The following is a 20800-nucleotide window of genomic DNA, read 5'->3' as shown; positions in this document are numbered from 1 at the left end:
CATCCCGTATACTGACATCTGTAGCCCTGGCATTGGCGGAGGATGTGCAGCATGATTGTTAGCTGACAACTGGCAGAACTCAGATGCCAAATTAATGCCAGTTGTTACCCATCTTGTAGGGTTTAGATGTGCTATGTGTGATATGACCTTTGTAGGCTGCCCTGCCATGTACTTCCTCAGGGACATTCAATGATCTGTATGATGATATGAGCTGTTTCAAGTACAGTAGATGTACTGTCTGATTTACTTCTTGTGCCATTTCACACAATGCAGTTCCTAATGTAAATTGTTTGCCTTTGTCTTCACAGCTGCGAACATGACAGCCATCCAGGTCCGTGAGTTCCAGAGGCGGGCTATGAGGTACCAGCATATCCTGCTGGTAGAGTCGGGGTTCAGACGGATGGCCCGAAGATATCGGAATGAACGGGCCTCTGGAGCATGAAGGGCTTTACCACCAGCACAACCACCACTTCCACCCAGGTGGCACCACCCACAGCTGGGACTGTTGTCCCAACATCTGCAGTTGCTCCAGGCCCCAGCAGTGGAACATCTTCAGGGCAGCCCACAGGCATTGACTCTACACGCCCACACACATCCTCCGCCGGTACCCAGACTGCCCAAGCTGCTACAGTTGACCCTGCAGCTTTTCAGGCAATGGAAAGAAAAATGGACCGTGTGCTACGGAAAATCAGTCACCTGCAGCAGGATGTTCGACATATGAACAGGTGTGTGCGGTCCATAAAGCAGACCCTCTTTAGGGCCAACCTCTAGACTTTTGATATGGACATGATTCCCTCCCCTCCCTCCTCTTTCCTTGTTCTTATACTTAGTGGGCTTAGGGGGTTTAGTGTTAGGTTAGTATAGGCTGTTAGTTTAGTAAGTGTGGGTGGGGGGTAGGAGGTCCTGTTTCTTTCTATTTTTACTTTTTGTGTGTGTTGGGAGTCTATGTTGGGGTTCTTGTGTGTTCACAAAAAAAATAAAACAATAAAAAAAATTAAAAATTAAAAAATATCAAAAAAATACAAAAAAATATCTATTTGTTTAGGATAGTATAGTATGTGTTTAGGTTAGTATCTGTTGTCCTCCATGTGTCCCGTCTCATAAGGGGGGTGGGGGGCTGATGTTTAGAATGTTTCGTTACATGTGATAAGTAAGTTTAGGTTAGGTTAGTTAGGGACAGTTGTGGGTAATGAGTAGTTAGGGTAGATTAGGGTAGGTAAGACTTTCCCCCGAGTTTCCTCTTCTGTGATTACAGTTTAATAAATATATAGTGAACCCTTTATAGTATGTGTTAAATGCTTGTTGATCAGGGACTTGGCATTAGTGTACATTAATTTTGTTCTATTACATTTGTGTCCTATGCTACGAACTAATCCCAACTGAGCTGTAAGATTGGCAGCTACCCCAGGGGTACCTTGCAAAGATTCCACCATTCATTGCAACCACCAATCACAGTTAATATGGATCCCAAAGTGTTTTTGTCAATAAGTATGTTTTCAAAGTCACAAACAGTGCTTCCAGATTTGGTACTGGGGGAACTGTTTTAGGTGTGACTTCAGTATGATGTTCAAGGATACCCTTATAAGGTGAGTTGTCATAAGCACTCTTGTAGTATCGTCTTCATGACTCACAGACATCAGTTGTGACACTGTTCAGCATGATTACTTATTTGGATGTAAACTCAGACACCTTCATTCATGCAGTTTTTGGAGTGTTTGCTTAGATTTGTGTGCACTGTTATATGTGTTAGTATTGCATGGTGACAACATTTTGCTGCCACGATTTGATGACTTAGATATCCCTTGAGGAAGCAGTATTCTGTCCAACCCAGCATGATGGTGTATGGTTTCTCACTTCCTCGGATATTACCCTCAGGAAGGGTAGAGTATGATGCAATCCTGGCCAGTGTGCAAATTTATCTGACTACATAATTTCAGGACAGTTGTATTGTTAAGCTATGTAATTTGACAGGAGTCACATTTCAGTTATCTACTGCACAGTTGATGTGTCACATTACACAGAGACAAAGTTGTTGTGGAAGTGGTATTTATTGAAAAGTGCTGTAGTGCTATATGTAAATTTTCCATGATTGTGAGTCCATTATAGTGACATCTTCCATTGTGATCCTACACAAGTGGTAAAGGAAAATGCTTTTGACATGCTTGGGTGATGTGTTAGATAGTGCAGAGGGACAGGATTTGCCAATGAGTAAGTGAGAGACAATCACTGGGCAGGATGACAAGATTAACAGTGGTTTGCAGAACAGTCATTCAGTACAGTTGTTGTAAGACTGGCATGTTACAAAGCGCTGGACCTTGGTAACAGTTGGCCATGTGGCAGGGACTAGTGCTTCCGGGTACTTTTCCGTGTGAAGGTGATCTGTTCCATGTCTTCTTCTTCTGATGTGTGTGTTGCCTCCTCTGTCCTTGGTGGTGGTGGTTGTGAAGGGGCAACACACACCTCAGTGTTAAAAGACGTGGAGTCAGACATCCCGGTCACTGCTACCTGTGAAGGTCTTAAGGGCAGTACTGCTGCAAGGAGGATCTGCTGATTCTTAAGAATAGCAGCCACATCACGATGGTAGGCAGCCAGGTTGGCCCTGAGGGGGTCATGATTGCATTTGTGCATGCAGTGGAAGGTTTGGGGTGCGAGGTGTTGTGGCAACTCCCTTACTGCAGTGGTGAATTCCTTTACAGTTTGTTGTAGTCCTTGCAGGATGGATGTTAGGGCTTGCATAGCTGCTGCCTGATCTGCAGATGACATCATGCACGAGCGCACCCCCTCTAGGCTGGCTGCCATAGTTTGCATCCCCACCCGCACCTCATTGGCCAGCTCCCGCTGTACTCCAACTACGGTTCTCTCAAAGCTGGTGCCTGTGAGTCCTCAGCTGTATTGGAGCTGGCAGGTCTTACAATTGGGGTGGTGGGTGGATCCTCTGCGATGGCTGCTTGTTCTGTGGTCCTCCTTGTGACTGAAGGTGGGGTCTGGAGGGTTCCAAGGACATCTTGGATGGTCTGCTGGGGAATGTTTGTCAGCTCGTCATCCATGTCATCAGGATATTCCGGGACAGGCATATCCGCAGGAGATCCATCGTCCTCTGAAATGAAATGGGGTACAATTAGTGTGTGTGTGTTGTGGCATTTGTGATGTGACATGCCTGCCTTGTGATGATTTCACATTGTGATCTTGTTTCCTGTTCATTGCTCCATTCTTTCAGATGGGCATTCTCCCAGGCCTATTGCCCACCTGCATGTCACATGTATAGTATAAAGTTTTTGGACTTGTCAGCATCATCTCCTCTAGTGTTGTTTTAGGCCAAATAGTGAATTGCCACTTTCTTGTCCTACTCAGGCCTCCGTCTACATCCATTCTCATGGTGAGACCTTTCACTGGCTGTGGGTGCTCTGATGGCACTGGCACCACACTTAACAATCTGGACCTGCCCCAGTCTCTGATCTTTCACATCCACTTATATGTAGTTGGCATGTAGCGTATCCTATGCATAGCATTGTTATGGCATGATATGGATGTTGGCATTGGTAATGTGTACAGCTGATGTTAGGGAATGTGTGGTACATTGGATTGCCCTGATAGTCGTAGCAGTGTCCTATTTCCTCCTCTGACTGTGCAGGTGTATGTCAGTGACCAGTTACATGTATCCTCCCCCTCAATGCTGTTGTCTGAGCAGTATGACATTTGGGATGTTGCATTGTGACCCAGGCACAGGATGGACCCTGACATATGCAGCATGGGTGTGACCTTAGTGCTGTGTAGCTCCTAATGTGGATGACATTGACTGATGTTTGCGACAACTATGGGCATTCACATTTGACAGGACTGGAGCCTTTGTCTTGTTTCAGGGGATTATTGAAGTTGTCATCCTCAACCCTCTAATTTAGGTGTGTATGATCCATGGGGATGTTACTGCCATTGGCCACTTGAGCTGCACACAGAGCGGAGGTGGTAGTGGCAACTGTTGTCACTGTTACATTTCAGTTGTCGGTATGACTAGTGGTTGTTATTGGGCCCTAGTTATTGTTGGGGGTATAGTGGCTGACGTGTGCCAGGATGTCAGTTTGACGTTGTGCCCTTCCCTCCTGGCGTGGCTTTACCTTTGCTCCATCATCGGCATGGCAGCATGCCCCCATGGGACTGTTGTTGGTGTAGTGTTATGGTGTGCCCCAGCTTCTCTCTGTGCAGGCCATGCCCCCATGCCATACCCCTTTACCCATGCCACTCCATGTATATGATGACTTCCATGCATTTTGTGGTCCGTATCCCCCCCGCTTACAGTTGACATTGGTGCATTATAATTCCCCATGCGACTTACTGTGCATGTGTGTTGTCTCCTGGTAGTCTGCGCTGTCCTGTCCTTGAATCCCTGTGACGAACTCCTCAGGGATGATGGCTGCGACCATCTCCTCCATGTGGTCCAGGACCTCCTGGTCTGCTGGACTCCCACCTCCAGTCTGCAGTGCTGCCTTCCTGTTCCTGGCCATCTTTTCCTTGGTCCTGCGCTTGCAGTCATGCCAGCGTTTCTTGCACTCGATGACTGTTATGCGTACTTCTGCCACACTGTTAATCATGTCAACAATTTGTTGCCATATTGCCTCTCTCCTACTGATTGGCAACTTTGAGGTGACAAACAGTTGGTGCTGGTGTTCCGTCACCTCTTTAACCAGATATTCCTGCTCCTCTGCACTGAAGTGACACTTTCTTTTCTTCTTAAAAGTGTCCTGGTTCTTGTGTGGGTCCTCCTGACTGGTTCCTGGTCTGTTGTCATCTTCCTGGGGTCTGTAGAGGCATCTGGGATCCATTTTGGCTCTCCTCTGCTGAAATGGCTGTGTTCGTGGGGAATTTTGACGCTATTGCGTCAAAAAACGCCACATATCCGGTGTGCGGTGTCATAAATCGACCAACAGTCATTTCTGCCGCTTTAACGTCGTTTTGCTTTACGACTTGACGTTGCGGTGTGCGTAAAAAAAATTACTTACACCTGTGGTTTGCGCCCCCCGTTGCGCCGGCGCAGTTTTGCGTCAAAAAGTATAAATATGGCCCCTAGTATTGACGTGGGAGATGTACTGATCTGCCAAGCACACCATCTGCACATTCATTGAGTGGATACTCTTACGATTCCTGACCAGCTGTTCATTCTGGCGGGGGGGACAAATGCAATATGTGTTCCGTCAGTCGCCCATATTGTTTCAGGGATATGTCCCATTGCATAAAACCCGTGTTCACAGTGGCCAAATCCTCAACCTGGGCAAATGCAATGTAGCTGCACATGTATTTTATCAGGGCAGACAACACTCTTGTCAGCACTATTGAGAACATTGGCTGTGACATTCCTGCTGCCAGCCCACTGTCACTTGGAAAGAACCAGTTCCCAGGAAAAGGAAAACTCATAGCACTTGCACAAGAGGGGGGATCCCAGTGGGGTGACGGATAGCAGATATCAGGTTAGGCTTCAATTGGGCACACAGCTCTGTGGTTGTGGCCCTGTCCAGTCTATAGGTGAGGATAATGTGCCTCTCCTCCAGTGTAGCCAAGTCCACCAGGGGTCTGTACAAGGGGTATGTCTCCATCTCCTATTCATCCGCAGCGGTAGGTATCTAAGGGACAAAAGAGTGAGGAGTCACAACAAAGTCTGCAATCTGTAAATATGTTATAGGACAGTGTAATTAGTGAAGTATGTGCCTATTTATCCTGTGATGCAGCATTATTCCATAGGCCTGTCCCCCCCACTGAAATGGCATCCGCCAGTCCTGTGTGGAGTTACAGGTGGACGTGAGGTAATGCCTCGGACGTTGTGGTAGGCGGTCGGAAACCACTGTGCAAATCCTCATCGGTTATTATTGGGCCCTTTGGGGTACAGTGGCCAAAGGTGATCTACGCCGGCAGTGACGGTATGCATATGCACTGACATGACCGCCATTTTCTATCTGATTCTTCACATGTTTCCTGACCTTTCATAGGAGAGGACCTACACTGCATCTGCTGCTATGGCCTGTGCCTGGAACCTACCATGGCCCGTGTGACCGGGGAAAGGGGCCCAGCCTTCACTTCTGAGGAATTGGAGACACTGGTGGATGGGGTCCTACCCCAGTACAGACTGCTGTATGGGCCTCCGGACCAATAGGTGAGTACACTGTGGGCGCAATGCATGTGACATGAATGCATGGAGTTGTGTGTGAAGGCATCGTGTAAGGGGGGATGTCCTCTTGACGTTGTACACGTTGTGTGCTGGGCTATGTGTGTGCCAATGGTGATGGAAACAAGTATGGTGGGCCATTCATGTTACTGGCTGGACTGTTTGTCTAATGGTGTTCTCCTGTCTGTATTGCCTCTGCATTTCAGCGGCCATCAAAAGAAGGGTATATGGCGTGCCATCGCCAAGGAGGTTCCGACCCTGGGGGTCTATGGCAGGCGGGGCACCCACTGTCGGAAACGGTGGGAGGACCTGAAACGCTGGGCACGGAAGACAGCAGAGGCCCAGCTGGGTATGGCCTCCCAACGAGGAAGGGGTGCCCATCGGACCTTGACACCCCTGATGGCCCGCATGCTGGCCTCTCCTGAGCTGAATGGGCCTTTGAGGGCATCAAAGAAGCCACATGGGGGTGAGTACAGTGGTCATCATTGAAGCACATGGCTGGAGGGGTGGTATCCGAATGGTGGTTGTGTGTCAGTGGGTGCCCCTAGGCCAGGCCAGACAGAGCAGCGTAGGTCTTCTGTTGGCTAAGGGTCTGGAGGGGAAATACTGCCTACCTAGCTTGTTAGCATCCACTACTGGTCAGGGCTGCGTGGCTCCCAGGTGTGCTGCAGTTGGCGGTGTGTGCTCCTCCTCATGCCTTGGTGGCTAGCAATATCACTGGTAGTGCAATGCATAGTGCATAGGCCTGTACCCTGTGTGTGAGGGTGCTGTGTACGCCAACAGTGGTATTGGTGCAGTCATTGACCCAGTGTATGCTTTGTCTCTCTTCCCCACCTTTCTTGTTTTGTCATCCTCTCCTTATGTGCATTAGCATCATCTGGCAGAGGAGCAGAGGCACCGGTGACAGAGGGAGCTGCATCCCACTGGACCCTGGAGGCAGAGTCCACCGACGCTGAGGGCACCAGTGGGACGGAGGGCGAGGGGAGCACCACGGCGGAGACTGGAGGGGAGAACACAGACTCTGATACCTCCTCCAATGGGAGCTCGCTGGTGGTGGTGGACACTTCTGTGACCACTCCAGCTACAGGTACAGCCGCCACCCCCGTACCAGCATCGCCCTCCCAGCAGCCCCTCATCTCCTTCGCCCCAGGCACCTCAGGCCCTGCCCCAGTGAGCCCTGCTGCCCTGAGTGAGGAGGCTATTGACCTCCTGAGATCCATCTCTATAGGGTAGTCAACCACTGTGAATGCCATTGAGGGGCTGGCAGCCCAGATGCAGCAATCTAATGCATTCCTGGAGGGCATTCACAGTGGTCGATCCAGGCTCTGGCCTCGTCTCTGATGGCAGCCATTGTGCCTGTTTCTACCGTCTCTCCTCCAGCTACCACTTCCCAGTCCCATTCTCCTCAACCCCAACCCATCCCAAGCACACAGCCAGATGAGTATGCACACAAGACAACACCCAAGAGTGTCACAGGCAAACACAAGCACCACACCTCATCCCACAGGCACTCACACTAACACCATCCAGTTGCTGACACAACAACATCCACTATTTCCACTGTCTCCCCCTCCTCCACCTCCCACCCAGTTATATCCACTCTTACACCTGCATGCACTACATCATCATCTGCTACCTGCATCATCACCACACCAAGCAGAACACACACCTCACTGGCAGACATCTCCACAACATCCATGCACACGTCCCCTGTGTCCTTTCCCACCGTGTCTGTCCCCCCCTCCTGAAGTACACAAACGCAAGCACTCAGACACCCAACAGCCATCCACCTCGCAATAGCATACAGCCCATGAACCTGGACCCAAATCCAGAAAACACCTCCGACAACCATTCCCTCATTCTCCACTCCCATTACTTCTCCCTCTTCCCGCCCCAATGTCCCTAAAAAGCTTTTCCTTTCCCAGATTGACCTCTTCCCGACCCTTTCCCCTATCCTGCACTTATGGCCAGGGTATCAAGCCAAGCACCTCAGCCAAACAGTCCACGGGCCCAGTTTCTGCAGCACCTACTCATGGTGGAAGGGATTCCAGGCCACAAATACTGAATGGGAAGGAGCCTGCATCAGCCACCAAGAAGGGGAGGGTGCCTGTGCCATCCACCAAGAAGGGGAAGGAGTCTGCTCTAGCCACCAAGAAGGGGAAGGAGCATGCGCCAGCCACCAAGTAGGGGATGGAGCCTGCAACAGCCACCAAGAAAGGGAAAGAGCCTGCACCAGCCACCAAGAAGAGGAAGGAGCCTGCACCAGCCACCAAGAAGGTGAAGGAGCCTGCACCAGCCACCAAGAAGGTGAAGGAGCCTGCACCAGTAGCTGTCACAGAGCCCCCACTGCCAGCTGTGGTTGTGCAGCCATCAAAGAATGCAGGGGCTGAATAGGAGCCTCCCACAACCACCATCACAGAGCAGCCATTGGAGGGTGCAGGGACTGAGCAGGAGCCTCCGACAACCACCACCACAGTGCTGCCATCGGAGGGTGCAGGGGCTGAGCAGGAGCCCCCCACAACCACCACCACAGTGCAGCCATCGGAGGGTGTAGGGGCTGAGCAGGAGCCTCCCACAACCATCACCACAGTGCAGCCGTCACCGCCGGCGGATGCCATATAGTCCAGCCTCCATGGGCTGCTGTGTGGCCTGCCCCCGCCAGAACCAGTGGTCAAGTCACCCACTCCAGAGACTGTGGCCTTGCACTCCCCAGGACCAAGCACAGGGCATGTTGCCCCCTCCAGAACCAGTGGGCAAGTCACCCACTCCAGATACTGTGGCCTTGCACTCTCCAGGACCAAGCACATGGCATGTGAACCCCTCCAGAACCAGTGGTCTTGTTTCCACATCCGGCTGAGGTGCCCCCCCTCCCCTTGAGGTGCCTGCCTATTTGCCAACTGATGCCCCTGGAGTGTTCTCTCCGTATGGGTGCAGGAATCGAGTGGGGCCTTGGACTTTGCCCTGTGTCCCCTGTGAACTATGGACTGGGCAGTGTCCCTTTTTTGTACATTTGTACATATCTGTTGCATTGCCACATCAACTTACTATTTTTGATGTTGATCTTATTACAATCACTTTAGTCAATTCCTATTATTCTTGCATTATTCAGCAGATCATCGGGAAACAATTGTTTTCTTGTGCAGCTGGTTGTGTGTATGGTGTGTTTGGGGGGTTGTGTTGTGTGTGTGTGTATCACTCTTGTTTTACTCCACCCATCCCTTGAGTGCCTGGTGGCTGCACTCACCATCGTTGTCTTTGCCGGCATTGGTGTTCGTGGTGGAGTATGATGTAGAAGATCATTGGAAAGACTTGCAGTTCTGGTTCCGTGGCGGCATGGTTCTTCCCTGTGTCTCCAATGGTGAGTCCTTTGAATTCTGTGCTCTGTTTCCGCCAGGCGTTGGAACTGCCCAGAAAAGGTGGTGGATTGTGTTGTCAGAATATGGTGGGCGGAACTTTGTCTTCTGCCTGGCTGCAGGCGGCTACAGCGGTGGTGACTGTTGTTTCCACCCTGGCGGTTGGTGTGGTACATTGGCTGTCTTTCGGAGATATCACGGCTGTAGGAAAGTACCATCTTGCCTGGCATGTTACCCCCATATTTCACTGTATATATGTTGTTTTAGTTGTATGTGTAACTGGGACCCTGCCAGCCAGGGCCCCAGTGCTCATAAGTGTGCCCTGTATGTGTTACCTGTGTTATGACTAACTGTCTCACTGAGGCTCTGCTAATCAGAACCTCAGTGGTTATGCTCTCTCACTTCTTTCCAAATTTTCACTAACAGGCTAGTGACCAATTTTACCAATTTACATTTGCATACTGGAACACCCTTATAATTCCCTAGTATGTGGTACTGAGGTACCCAGGGTATTGGGGTTCCAGGAGATGCCTATGGGCTGAAGCATTTCTTTTGCCACCCATAGGGAGCTCTGACAATTCTTACACAGGCCTGCCACTGCAGCCTGAGTGAAATAACGTCCACGTTATTTCACAGCCATTTTACACTGCACTTAAGTAACTTATAAGTCATCTATATGTCTAACCTTTACCTGGTAAAGGTTGGGTGCTAAGTTACTTAGTGTGTGGGCACCCTGGCACTAGCCAAGGTGCCCCCACATTGTTCAGGGCCAATTCCCCAGACTTTGTGAGTGCGGGGACACCATTACACGTGTGCACTACATATAGGTCACTACCTATGTGTAGCTTCACAATGGTAACTCCGAATATGGCCATGTAACATGTCTAAGATCATGGAGTTGCCCCACCAATGCCATCCTGGTATTGGGGAGACAATCCCATGATTCCCCGGGTCTCTAGCACAGACCCGGGTACTGCCAAACTGCCTTTCCCGGGGTTTCACTGCAGCTGCTGCTGCTGCCAACCCCTCAGACAGGTTTCTGCCCTCCTGGGGTCCAGCCAGGCTTGGCCCAGGAAGGCAGAACAAAGGACTTCCTCAGAGAGAGGGTGTTACACCCTCTCCTTTTGGAATAAGGTGTCAGGGCTGGGGAGGAGTAGCCTCACCCAGCCTCTGGAAATGCTTTGATGGGCACAGATGGTGCCCATCTCTGCATAAGCCAGTCTACACCGGTTCAGGGATCCCCCAGCCCTGCTCTGGCGCGAAACTGGACAAAGGAAAGGGGAGTGACCACTCCCCTGACCTGCACCTCCCCTGGGAGGTGCCCAGAGCTCCTCCAGTGTGCTCCAGACCTCTGCTATCTTGGAAACAGAGGTGCTGCTGGCACACTGGACTGCTCTGCATGGCCAGGGCCAGCAGGTGACGTCAGAGACTCCTTCTGATAGGCTCCTCCAGGTGTTGCTAGGCTATCCTCTCTCCTAAGTAGCCACACCTCCTTTTCTGGCTATTTAGGGTCTCTGCTTTGGGGAATTCTTTAGATAACGAATACAAGAGCTCATCAGAGTTCCTCTGCATCTCTCTTTTCACCTTCTGCCAAGGAATCGACTGCTGACCGCGCTGGAAGCCTGCAAAACTGCAACAAAGTAGCAAAGACGACTACTGCGACATTGTAACGCTGATCCTGCCGCCTTCTCGACTGTTTTCCTGGTGGTGCATGCTGTGGGGATAGTCTGCCTCCTCTCTGCACTAGAAGCTCCGAAGAAATCTCCCGTGGGTCGACGGAATCTTCCCCCTGCAACCGCAGGCACCAAAGAACTGCATCACCGGTCCTCTGGGTCTCCTCTCAGCATGACGAGCAAGGTCCCTTGAACTCAGCAACTCTGTCCAAGTGACTCCCACAGTCCAGTGACTCTTCAGTCCAAGTTTGGTGGAGGTAAGTCCTTGCCTCCCCACGCCAGACTGCATTGCTGGGAACCGCGTGTTTTGCAGCTACTCCGGCTCCTGTGCACCCACCGAGGATTTCCTTTGTGCACAGCCAAGCCTGGGTCCCCAGCACTCTAACCTGCATTGCACGACCTCCTGAGTTGTCCTCCGGCGGCGTGGGACTCTCTTGTGCAACTTTGGGTGAGCACCAATTCACTCTACTTTGTAGTGCCTGTTCCAGCACTTCTGCGGGTGCTGCTTGCTTCTGAGTGGGCTCCTTCTCTTTCTGGACGCCCTCTCTGTCCCCTCACGCAATTGGTGACATCCTGGTCCCTCCTGGGCCACAGCAGCATCCAAAAACCCTAACCGCGACCCTTGCAGCTAGCAAGGCTTGTTTGCAGTCTTTCGGCGGGAAAATACTTCTGCACGACTCTTCACGACGTGGAACATCCATCCTCCAAAGGGGAAGCTTCTAGCCCTTGTCGTTCATGCAGAATCCTCAGCTTCTACCATCCAGTGGCAGCTTCTTTGCATCCACAGCTGGCATTTCCTGGGCATCTGCCCACTCCCGACTTGATCATGACTTTTGGACTTGGTCCCCTTGTTCCACAGGTACTCTCGTCTGGAAATCCATCGTTGTTGCATTGCTGGTGGTGGTCTTTCCTGCAGAATTCCCCTATCACGACTTCTGTGCTCTTTGGGGAACTTAGGTGCACTTTGCACCCACTTTTCAGGGTCTTGGGGTGGGCTATTTTTCTAACCCTCACTGTTTTCTTACAGTCCCAGCGACCCTCTACAAGGTCACATAGGTTTGGGGTCGATTCATGGTTCGCATTCCACTTCTAGAGTATATGGTTTGTGTTGCCCCTATCCCTATGTGCCCCCATTGCATTCTATTGTGACTATACATTGTTTGCACTGTTTTCTATTGCTATTACTGCATATTTTGGTACTGTGTACATATATCTTGTGTATATTTTCTATCCTCATACTGAGGGTACTCACTGAGATACTTTTGGCATATTGTCATAAAAATAAAGTACCTTTATTTTTAGTATATCTGTGTATTGTGTTTTCTTGTGATATTGTGCATATGACACTAGTGGTACTGTAGGAGCTTCACTCGTCTCCTAGTTCAGCCCAAGCTGCTCTGCTAAGCTACCTTTTCTATCATCCTAAGCTGCTAGACACCCCTCTACACTAATAAGGGATACCTGGGCCTGGTGCAAGGTGTAAGTACCCCTTGGTACTCACTACAAGCCAGTCCAGCCTCCTACAACCGCCATGGTCATAATTTGGTGGTAGTTACCGCCAGCCTGTTGGCGGTATTACCGCCACTTTATCACCAACCGCCAGGGTCATAATGAGGGCCAGTGTAAACAATTAAATTTACAAATTTTTTCAGGAAAAGAAATTGATAAAAAGTGCAAAGCAAGCGAAGGTCACTGTAAAATCTAAATGCAGTGTATCCCCGCACTCCTCAATACAAGCTTACACGTGAAGTAGAGGAGAGGATTTCATCATCAATAAATAAAATGATAAAATGATAAAATGATTTAGCAGGGTATTCTAAAACAAGTACTAATTTTCGGATTATGAGAATAAAGGAACATAGTGGAAAATGGAGGATAATACCAGACCTGCACAAAAATTAGTGGTATGGTGATTCCTTTTTGTCCCGTTATATTGAATATTGCAGTAATATTGTTTCATATTTGAGCAGAAGCTGAGTGCTTTACGTGGGAGACATGTATCAAGCATTTTTTCAATTCAAAAATAGAATCCTCATTTTGTGTACAATCCCACAAGGCTATACAGAAAGTCCTTCAATCTTTTTACAAGTTCGGAAGGAAAGTTTGCCCTGTGACTCATCGCTTACCCAATATATTGAGGACCTATTGGTCTTAGCCAAACAAGAGTTTCATGCCACTGTGTCAATTCATGATTCAAATGCCATCTCACCCACCATTCTGAAGAGAGAGTGCATTTGGCAGATGCAATGCGCTGTTTTTTCTCTGCAGGGTGAGTCAGCGCATTTCATTTTATGACTTATCTGCCGGCGTCCGACTTACCATTGCGGTTCTCCTTTGTGACACTCTACTCTGTGGTGGCTGTCTTGCAGACAGCACATACTACACCACGGGTTTGCTTTGCCTTCTCCTTCCCAAGTTTCCCTAGTATGGTCATTGGAGAAGGTAATATCTGTACCAACCTAAAATGTTCATTGCACTCCAAGTTACTGAAAGTCTTTGCCAAATCAATATGGAGATGACATGACTTCCTTCTTGCTGACCTATAAAAGGAAGTGACTGTCTACTCCTTGCATTGCTAAGCTTCAAGTAGTAGTTTTTAGAGTTCCTTGCTCCTGAATATCTTTCTGAATCATTGCCTGTTTTCCTTTCTCTTCTTTCTTCTGCACTTCAGTAGCCTTCTACTCACAGCCTTACCTTTTCTGTGATCATTGTTCAAGTCAGCAACTCCAGTTTCATCCGACAAGCTTATCTTCAGCTCACTGCTTAACGTCTTCTGGGGTTCATTCATCTCAGCCTTCCAGAGCCTCTGTAGATTTTCTTTGGAGGTTTTTGCCCATTGGGTTTTTTTCCTCTTAGGGGCTACTTCTGAATGGCACTATCTGCAAAACACTTTTCTGTGTCAGTGCCATTGTGGCTACTGGAAGGGTTTGTCTTTATCGATGGCAGACTAAGGGCCTGATTTAGATGTTGGTGGTCTAACATCTAAATCAGTCCCAAAGTCTGTAAAGACTAGGTCACTGAAGCTGTGATGTAGCCCACTAAACCAAACCAGGCATCAAGACCATGACAGAATGGGCTGTAGACTTAACACAATTGCTTTGTTGAATAATTTGGCTGAAAATGGGCACAAAGTACGTCCTGGAAATTGCAGTATGGTCAGAAAAAAGTAATTTATTAGACACACCAAATTGAGAAGTGAGTAAGAAATGTGACCAAAGAATGCGTTTTGGCAATTATAAAAATGTGCTAATCACAACACAGAGAGAAGTGGCTGCTGCGCTTCCTGTTTGTATGAAGATCACTGCTGCAACTTCTTTTGCAATTGTTCAAAGTGAGACAATTGTGTTCAGACATGCAATTATTGTGTTGGTCCCACATTCAGTTGAGATGTTGCTGGCTTGTACACATACTCAGTGTCTTGCGAACATTTGCTTACCTAAGTATGAGCAGATTATTTTGGAGGAAGAGAACATTTAAATTGAATGCTGCTATACATCGAATCCTGCAACACTTCTACCATTGCCAAAGGAGGAGCTTGATGATTAAATAGATGAAAGTGAACATATTTTATTCATGTGACAGAGTTGTGCAGCAAACCAAGACCAGATATTCAAGATGAACAACTCAAATTGATTTTATTTGTGGATAGTTCTTGCCTGTGAAACCATTATGGAACCCTTCAAGTAGCATATGCAGTTTGTACAACAGCATATACTGAGGCAGCATCATACATATACATTGGGAGCAAATGAAAAATCAGACTGTGAAATGCAAAATATCAGTGATTGCTTGTCAAATGCCATTTCAATCACTTGGGGAGTTGAGGGAACTTCAAAATAAACTGCCAAAGGATGAAAAGAAAGAATGAGAGAATCAAGAGTCTAGAGATTTGAGTATCAAGTGACAAGAGATTTGTACTACCTGATTCAATGTTGCTGTAGATTGCAAGATGTATTCATGAGTCAACTTTTGTTAAAAATGTAATTTTTAAAATGTCACACAAAGAAATTGCTATTGTAATATGTCCCAGATGTCAGAGTAAGTAAATTATGGTAATTAGTTTACAAATGCCATTTGCAAGATGAAGGATGTCCACATTGTTCACAGTAAACGCTCTATAACCTGCTTGTTCTGCTTGCTCTTTCTTTGCTTCCAAGCCTTTTTGGAGGGAATACACATAGTTATCCACCACAGGAGCCCATGGGAGGTGTACCTGCCCTCTGCATGTAGAAAAAGACTTCTGCACTGCCTAGGAGACATGAACTATCCAGATTCCTCTCTGAAGATGATTGACAAGACATTTGACCTGGAAGGTTGCATTTGGAATTAAGTGGTAGTGCCCAGTTGACTTGCTTTGGAAATAAAAGCTGGTGCTGCCCTTCAGGCCACTGAGCAACAGTTTTGAACTTTACGATGTTCATTTCCTCCTGGCTAAGGGTCAGTATGAAGTATGCTGAAGCTTTAATGGACATTCCTGTTACTCCTGCTGATTTGTGTGCATGAATGCCCCAGTCAGCCCAAGCAGACAAGCCAAATGAACCAGCACTTGAAAGCCCAGTTGATGCCAATCTATTGACTGGACGTTGGCTGCTGATGAATAGACCTATAGAATAACTGGTGTTCACGAATATCCAGTGAACCCCTCAAAATCAAAACCCTTCCCAGTGACAGGGTTGGTGTGCTTAAAAAATTGACTGTTATATGTGCTACAAAGATGGGTAGTGAGCCTACCTGGTGAGGGTCCCCTTTTACTTCGCCTTTTACAATTTTAATGCTTGACCTGAAGAGTGGGGTGGCCCAACATCTGCCTGCTGGGCCAGTTAGCCCAAAGACACTCATTGACTGGTTGTGAGTTTAGTATACTTTTGGGCTTGTAGTACCTGGTGTACTTTTGGGCATACTAAGACAGGCATACCGCCTTGTTATCTATAAACTTTCACACACCAACCTTTACACAGTGGATCCTTCATTTGTGGATGCCTTCAGCAGCATTGCTGCCTTCTTGTTGTCTTTGCTTTGTGCTGTTTAGATGTTTGTGAACCTTTAAGGTCATGAAACATAACACAGAAAGTACACAAAGTGAATTGAGACTATGGTAATTTTCCATATAGCAACAGTGTCTCTTTAAATGTTTACAAATATTAGCCATTTGGGATCCTTATGTTACTGAATTATTAGTTTTGAACTCCATTGTTTTGATTCTTTCTTTCTATCACTCTAAGTGTGCCCCAAATTTAGAGCATCGCGAATATCAGATTTTTGCAAACACTATGGGGGTCATTCCGACCCCGGCGGTCAAGGACCGCCGGGTCTGGGGTTGGCGGGAGCACCGCCAACAGGCTGGCGGTGCCCCGCAGGGCATTCTGACCGCGGCGGTTTGGCCGCGGTCAGAACAGGAAAACCGGCGGTGTCCCGCCGGTTTTCCGATGCCCTGAGGAATCCCCCATGGCGGCGCAGCTTGCTGCGCCGCCATGGGGGATTCCGACCCCCTCACCGCCATCCTGTTCCTGGCGGTTCCGACCGCCAGGAACAGGATGGCGGTGAGGGGTGTCGTGGGGCCCCTGGGGGCCCCTGCAGTGCCCATGCCAATGGCATGGGCACTGCAGGGGCCCCCGTAAGCGGGCCCCACATAGAATTTCAGTGTCTGCATTGCAGACACTGAAATTCGCGACGGGTGCAACTGCACCCGTCGCACCCTTCCCACTACGCCGGCTCCATTCGGAGCGGGCGTCCTCGTGGGAAGGGGTTTCCCGCTGGGCTGGCGGGCAGCCTCCTGGCGGTCGCCCGCCAGCCCAGCGGGAAACACAGAATGGCCGCCGCGGTCTTTTGACCGCGGTGCGGTCATTCAGCGGTTCCCGCCAGGCGGGCGGCTCCCGCCACCCGCCGGGGGTCTGAATGACCCCCTATATTGAGTGTTTCACCAGGGGTAACCTAGTTTCATTGCTTATAGTGTGACCACCATTTAAACTAGCTGCTTACTGGTTTCAACTTGGCAATTCTCAATATGAGATCACAATCCCATTTTTTATTACTGAAATTCATTTGGCTATTATGTTTTAATCAGCTTCTCTGTTTTGAAAATTGTTTACATTGAGATATTCTTAAAAAAGCATGTAACAGACAATGCTCACTGAACATTCATACTTTATTGCAACTGTGATAATTATATTCTCTGTACCCATGTTCATCTAACAATGACCCCATGGGGTTCAACCCTCAAGGTTCAGAAGACTTAGGTGCCACCGACTTTTTATTGCAAAGTTTTTATCTGGGATTCTGGTTACTAGGAATTTCAACTTTCTCCATTTAGGCAACTCAGCGGCCACTGTAAGTGCATGAACCAGAGACCCCAGTCTGTCAACTTGTTGCAGATTGCTACTTTGGCTAGTTGAACATGTGACACTGTTGTTGCAAGTTGCTGTCAAACAGTGGCTTGAATGTGCATTGACTGACTCACTGTAAGTTAAAATGACCCAGTATCCAAGCACTAGGGTATGTGCTTTTTATTGGAGTAAACCAAATAGGTCAGTACATAATTCCATTAAATTATGCCAATAAGAAAGGCAACATATATCTGTCTAGCTTACAAATATCTGAGATTAAATGGGATCACTTAGAGAAAGATGTTCACAAGAATTTTAGTAAGTTCAGACATTCGGATCACCTTTAGGAGATATCCTAGAAATGATTGCCAGCACTTATCCATTCCCATTGGATTTGTTTTCCATACAGATTTTACATAATCATTAGTGATGAGACTGGCCCATATGGATTCCTAAAGGGCTGCAGCCCAGGTTTTATTCATCAAAAGAACATCAAGCTCAGACTGTGCAAGGTGGTCTGAAAAATGAGTGAAGTTTATATGGATGATCTGCCTTTTATCATCCCACTTTTGATTAATCTTTTTGGTTTCCTCTCGGTGTGTAGATCATATTGAAATATTTTAAAGAAAAAGTATTTGGAGGAGGGGGGGGCCGACACCAGAAAATGGCAGCACCATAATGCAGAGCCTCCCAGACGCTGTTGTCCACAGAACTAAGCCACCAGTCAATGTCATCAACCAGGGATCACAGCACCATTGCGGACCCTCAGAACCCCCAGCCTTCGCTTGGTGAAAGAACTGCAGCAGATGAAGGAAGACTGCGTTAAGACAAAGCAAGAGTGGCTGCCGGGGTACCCATTGGGCTGGAACCACCCAGAATCCTTACTGCCCACATAACAACTGGATGCAGGGGTTTTCCCTGCAGCTGTGAATAGCCTGAGACACGGTAGCACTGCAGAACACAGGGGGGCTTGCTCTGCACCATGCTGGCTAGGTGCCATTTGCTCAACTCGTCTGCATTAACTGGATGCTCTGCCCTGGTGAGGAGACTGGCCTGGGGACCTGGGCCCTGATTTCTCCCATTGGGAGAATTCTCCTATTGGAAGGACCGAGGGGGCCCAGAACCACAGACAAATTGGATGACCCCAATCAATTAACTGAATTTTCAATCTTGGCTCCTGCGGAGGTGTGAGGCTCTCCAGTGTGCTCAGACTGCCTGACCACTGCCATTTCAGCAGCTTCATGATTGGATGGACGATGTGGAAGGGAGATCACACAGGAATATTGTCTGCATAGTGAGAGGTCCCATCCTACCGAATTCATAGAAAACTGGCTTCAAGCTGTGGTGGCCATGTCCTATAGCGACCAAAATCCTTAATCAAAGGGAACGAGATGCACTACTATCCGTTGCACGTGGAAAGGCACCCATTCTCTTGGAAAATGCCACGTAGTTTACTGTACAGCGAAGATGCTCTACATTCCAGGAGGTTAAAAAACACTTCCTACAATCGGCCTGAAATATGCATTGCTGTTTCCAGCCAAACTCAAAGTAATCAATAAAGAATGCACCCTCTTCTTTCATACATCAGACAGAGCATGGGAATGGCTGGAACAAGACTTCCCAAACTCATGGGGACGGAGGCCGCCAAGACCTGAGTCACCCAAAGCACAGCGGACTCCAGGAAAACATCAACAGGGTGCTCACAGTGGAACTTGTACAGAGACAGCCCTCTCACTGCAACAAGCCCTTGAGGGACATCAGGAGGCATTCACTTGGCGAATTCCATGTGACTCTCCAAGAATCATATCAGCTACAGCTCCTCACATGGCAGCATCTCACACTCAGACTCAGCTAGCAGTATAGCTTTATTCCCCTCGATCACCCCACAAATGGCGTATGATCTACTGGGTTAAGCAAAGTAAGTTCTGTATAAGTAATATGTTTACCTTTGAAGGTTGGTGATCCCAACCTGAAAGGCAGACCATGATCGTTGGGAGGGTTAAGCTGGGTCGCTGTTAAAATATCGACACACTGTCTACATACTGTATCAATAACCAGCTGCCCTAAAGTGCAATTTAATCCATACAGCCATATGTGCTGCATGGGGTATTGTTGTTAATAAATACTTTGTGTGTATAATTCAGGGCACCAGGCCTAGCTGGCCTCGATAGATGGAGAAGACTCCAGCATCCCATTCTTCTTGAAACCAGAGACTTGGCAACGCATAGCAAAGGCAATTGTTTTACCATTGGTTGATATGTTTTGGTTGTTCACACATTTTGGTCCAACAACTGGTTACCATTGGACCGAGGCCTTCATTAAGAGTTTGACAGTCTTTTCAGAAGACCATAGTGGCGGCGAGTGCCAAACGACCACCAGTGTTGGCAGTATCACGACCGCCGTATTACGAGTATAAACTCAACTCCACCAGAACTCAACACCACATTGGACATTATGAATACCCCACACCTGACATACACACACCACACACACCTGATCACTGCACTATAAAACATACCCCACACATACCCACAACCCCTTGCATTCTGAATTTTCACAAGGGAAGAACGCACAAATAGAAGATGTTGTACCTGGATACCATAGGCACCACCACATCTAACACGCAGCGCACACTACACAACTGCACCCCTGCACACAACAAACACATCGCCACTGCACACAACCACCACATACCACAAGCACACCGAACCACACAACTTCACCTCTCCAACTGCACATCTCGCACCTTTGCACATTATACACCCCACCACCCACAACACATCCATCATGCCATGACAGAAACACCCACGATTTACAGACGAGGGTCATGGTATATTAAATTGTCAGAGTGGAGCCACAACTGTTTGGAGCATGGGTCCAGGATTCATCCATAGCCAGGAAAACTGAGTTATGGCGTAGGATCGTCGACAGGGTGAACTCAGTGGGAAACCATCCATGCATAACGGAGAACATCAGGAAGAGGTCCTAACTGGATTACCAGGAGAACTGGACTCTGGTAAGTCAACAAAATTCCCCGGGCACCATGTACACCTGCACATCATGTACTCCCATCACCCTTACATCCCCTCATAGCACCCTTACGTGCACCAATCCACCCTGAACCCAATACCCTCCCTTACATGCCACACCTCCCCAATACCACTAATCCCACAAAGGCCCACCAAGTTTGTGGATATCTCCCACTGTAGCAAGTACTACAACTACCACAAGGCAACACTTCCCATGCTTGTATAACTGCTGATTCCACTCCAAATTAGGACACCTGCGTGTACACCCATG

Source organism: Pleurodeles waltl, chromosome 5, assembly GCF_031143425.1.
Source record: "Pleurodeles waltl isolate 20211129_DDA chromosome 5, aPleWal1.hap1.20221129, whole genome shotgun sequence".
Taxonomy (NCBI): Eukaryota; Metazoa; Chordata; class Amphibia; order Caudata; family Salamandridae; genus Pleurodeles; species Pleurodeles waltl.
This window is presented reverse-complemented; position numbering follows the sequence as displayed.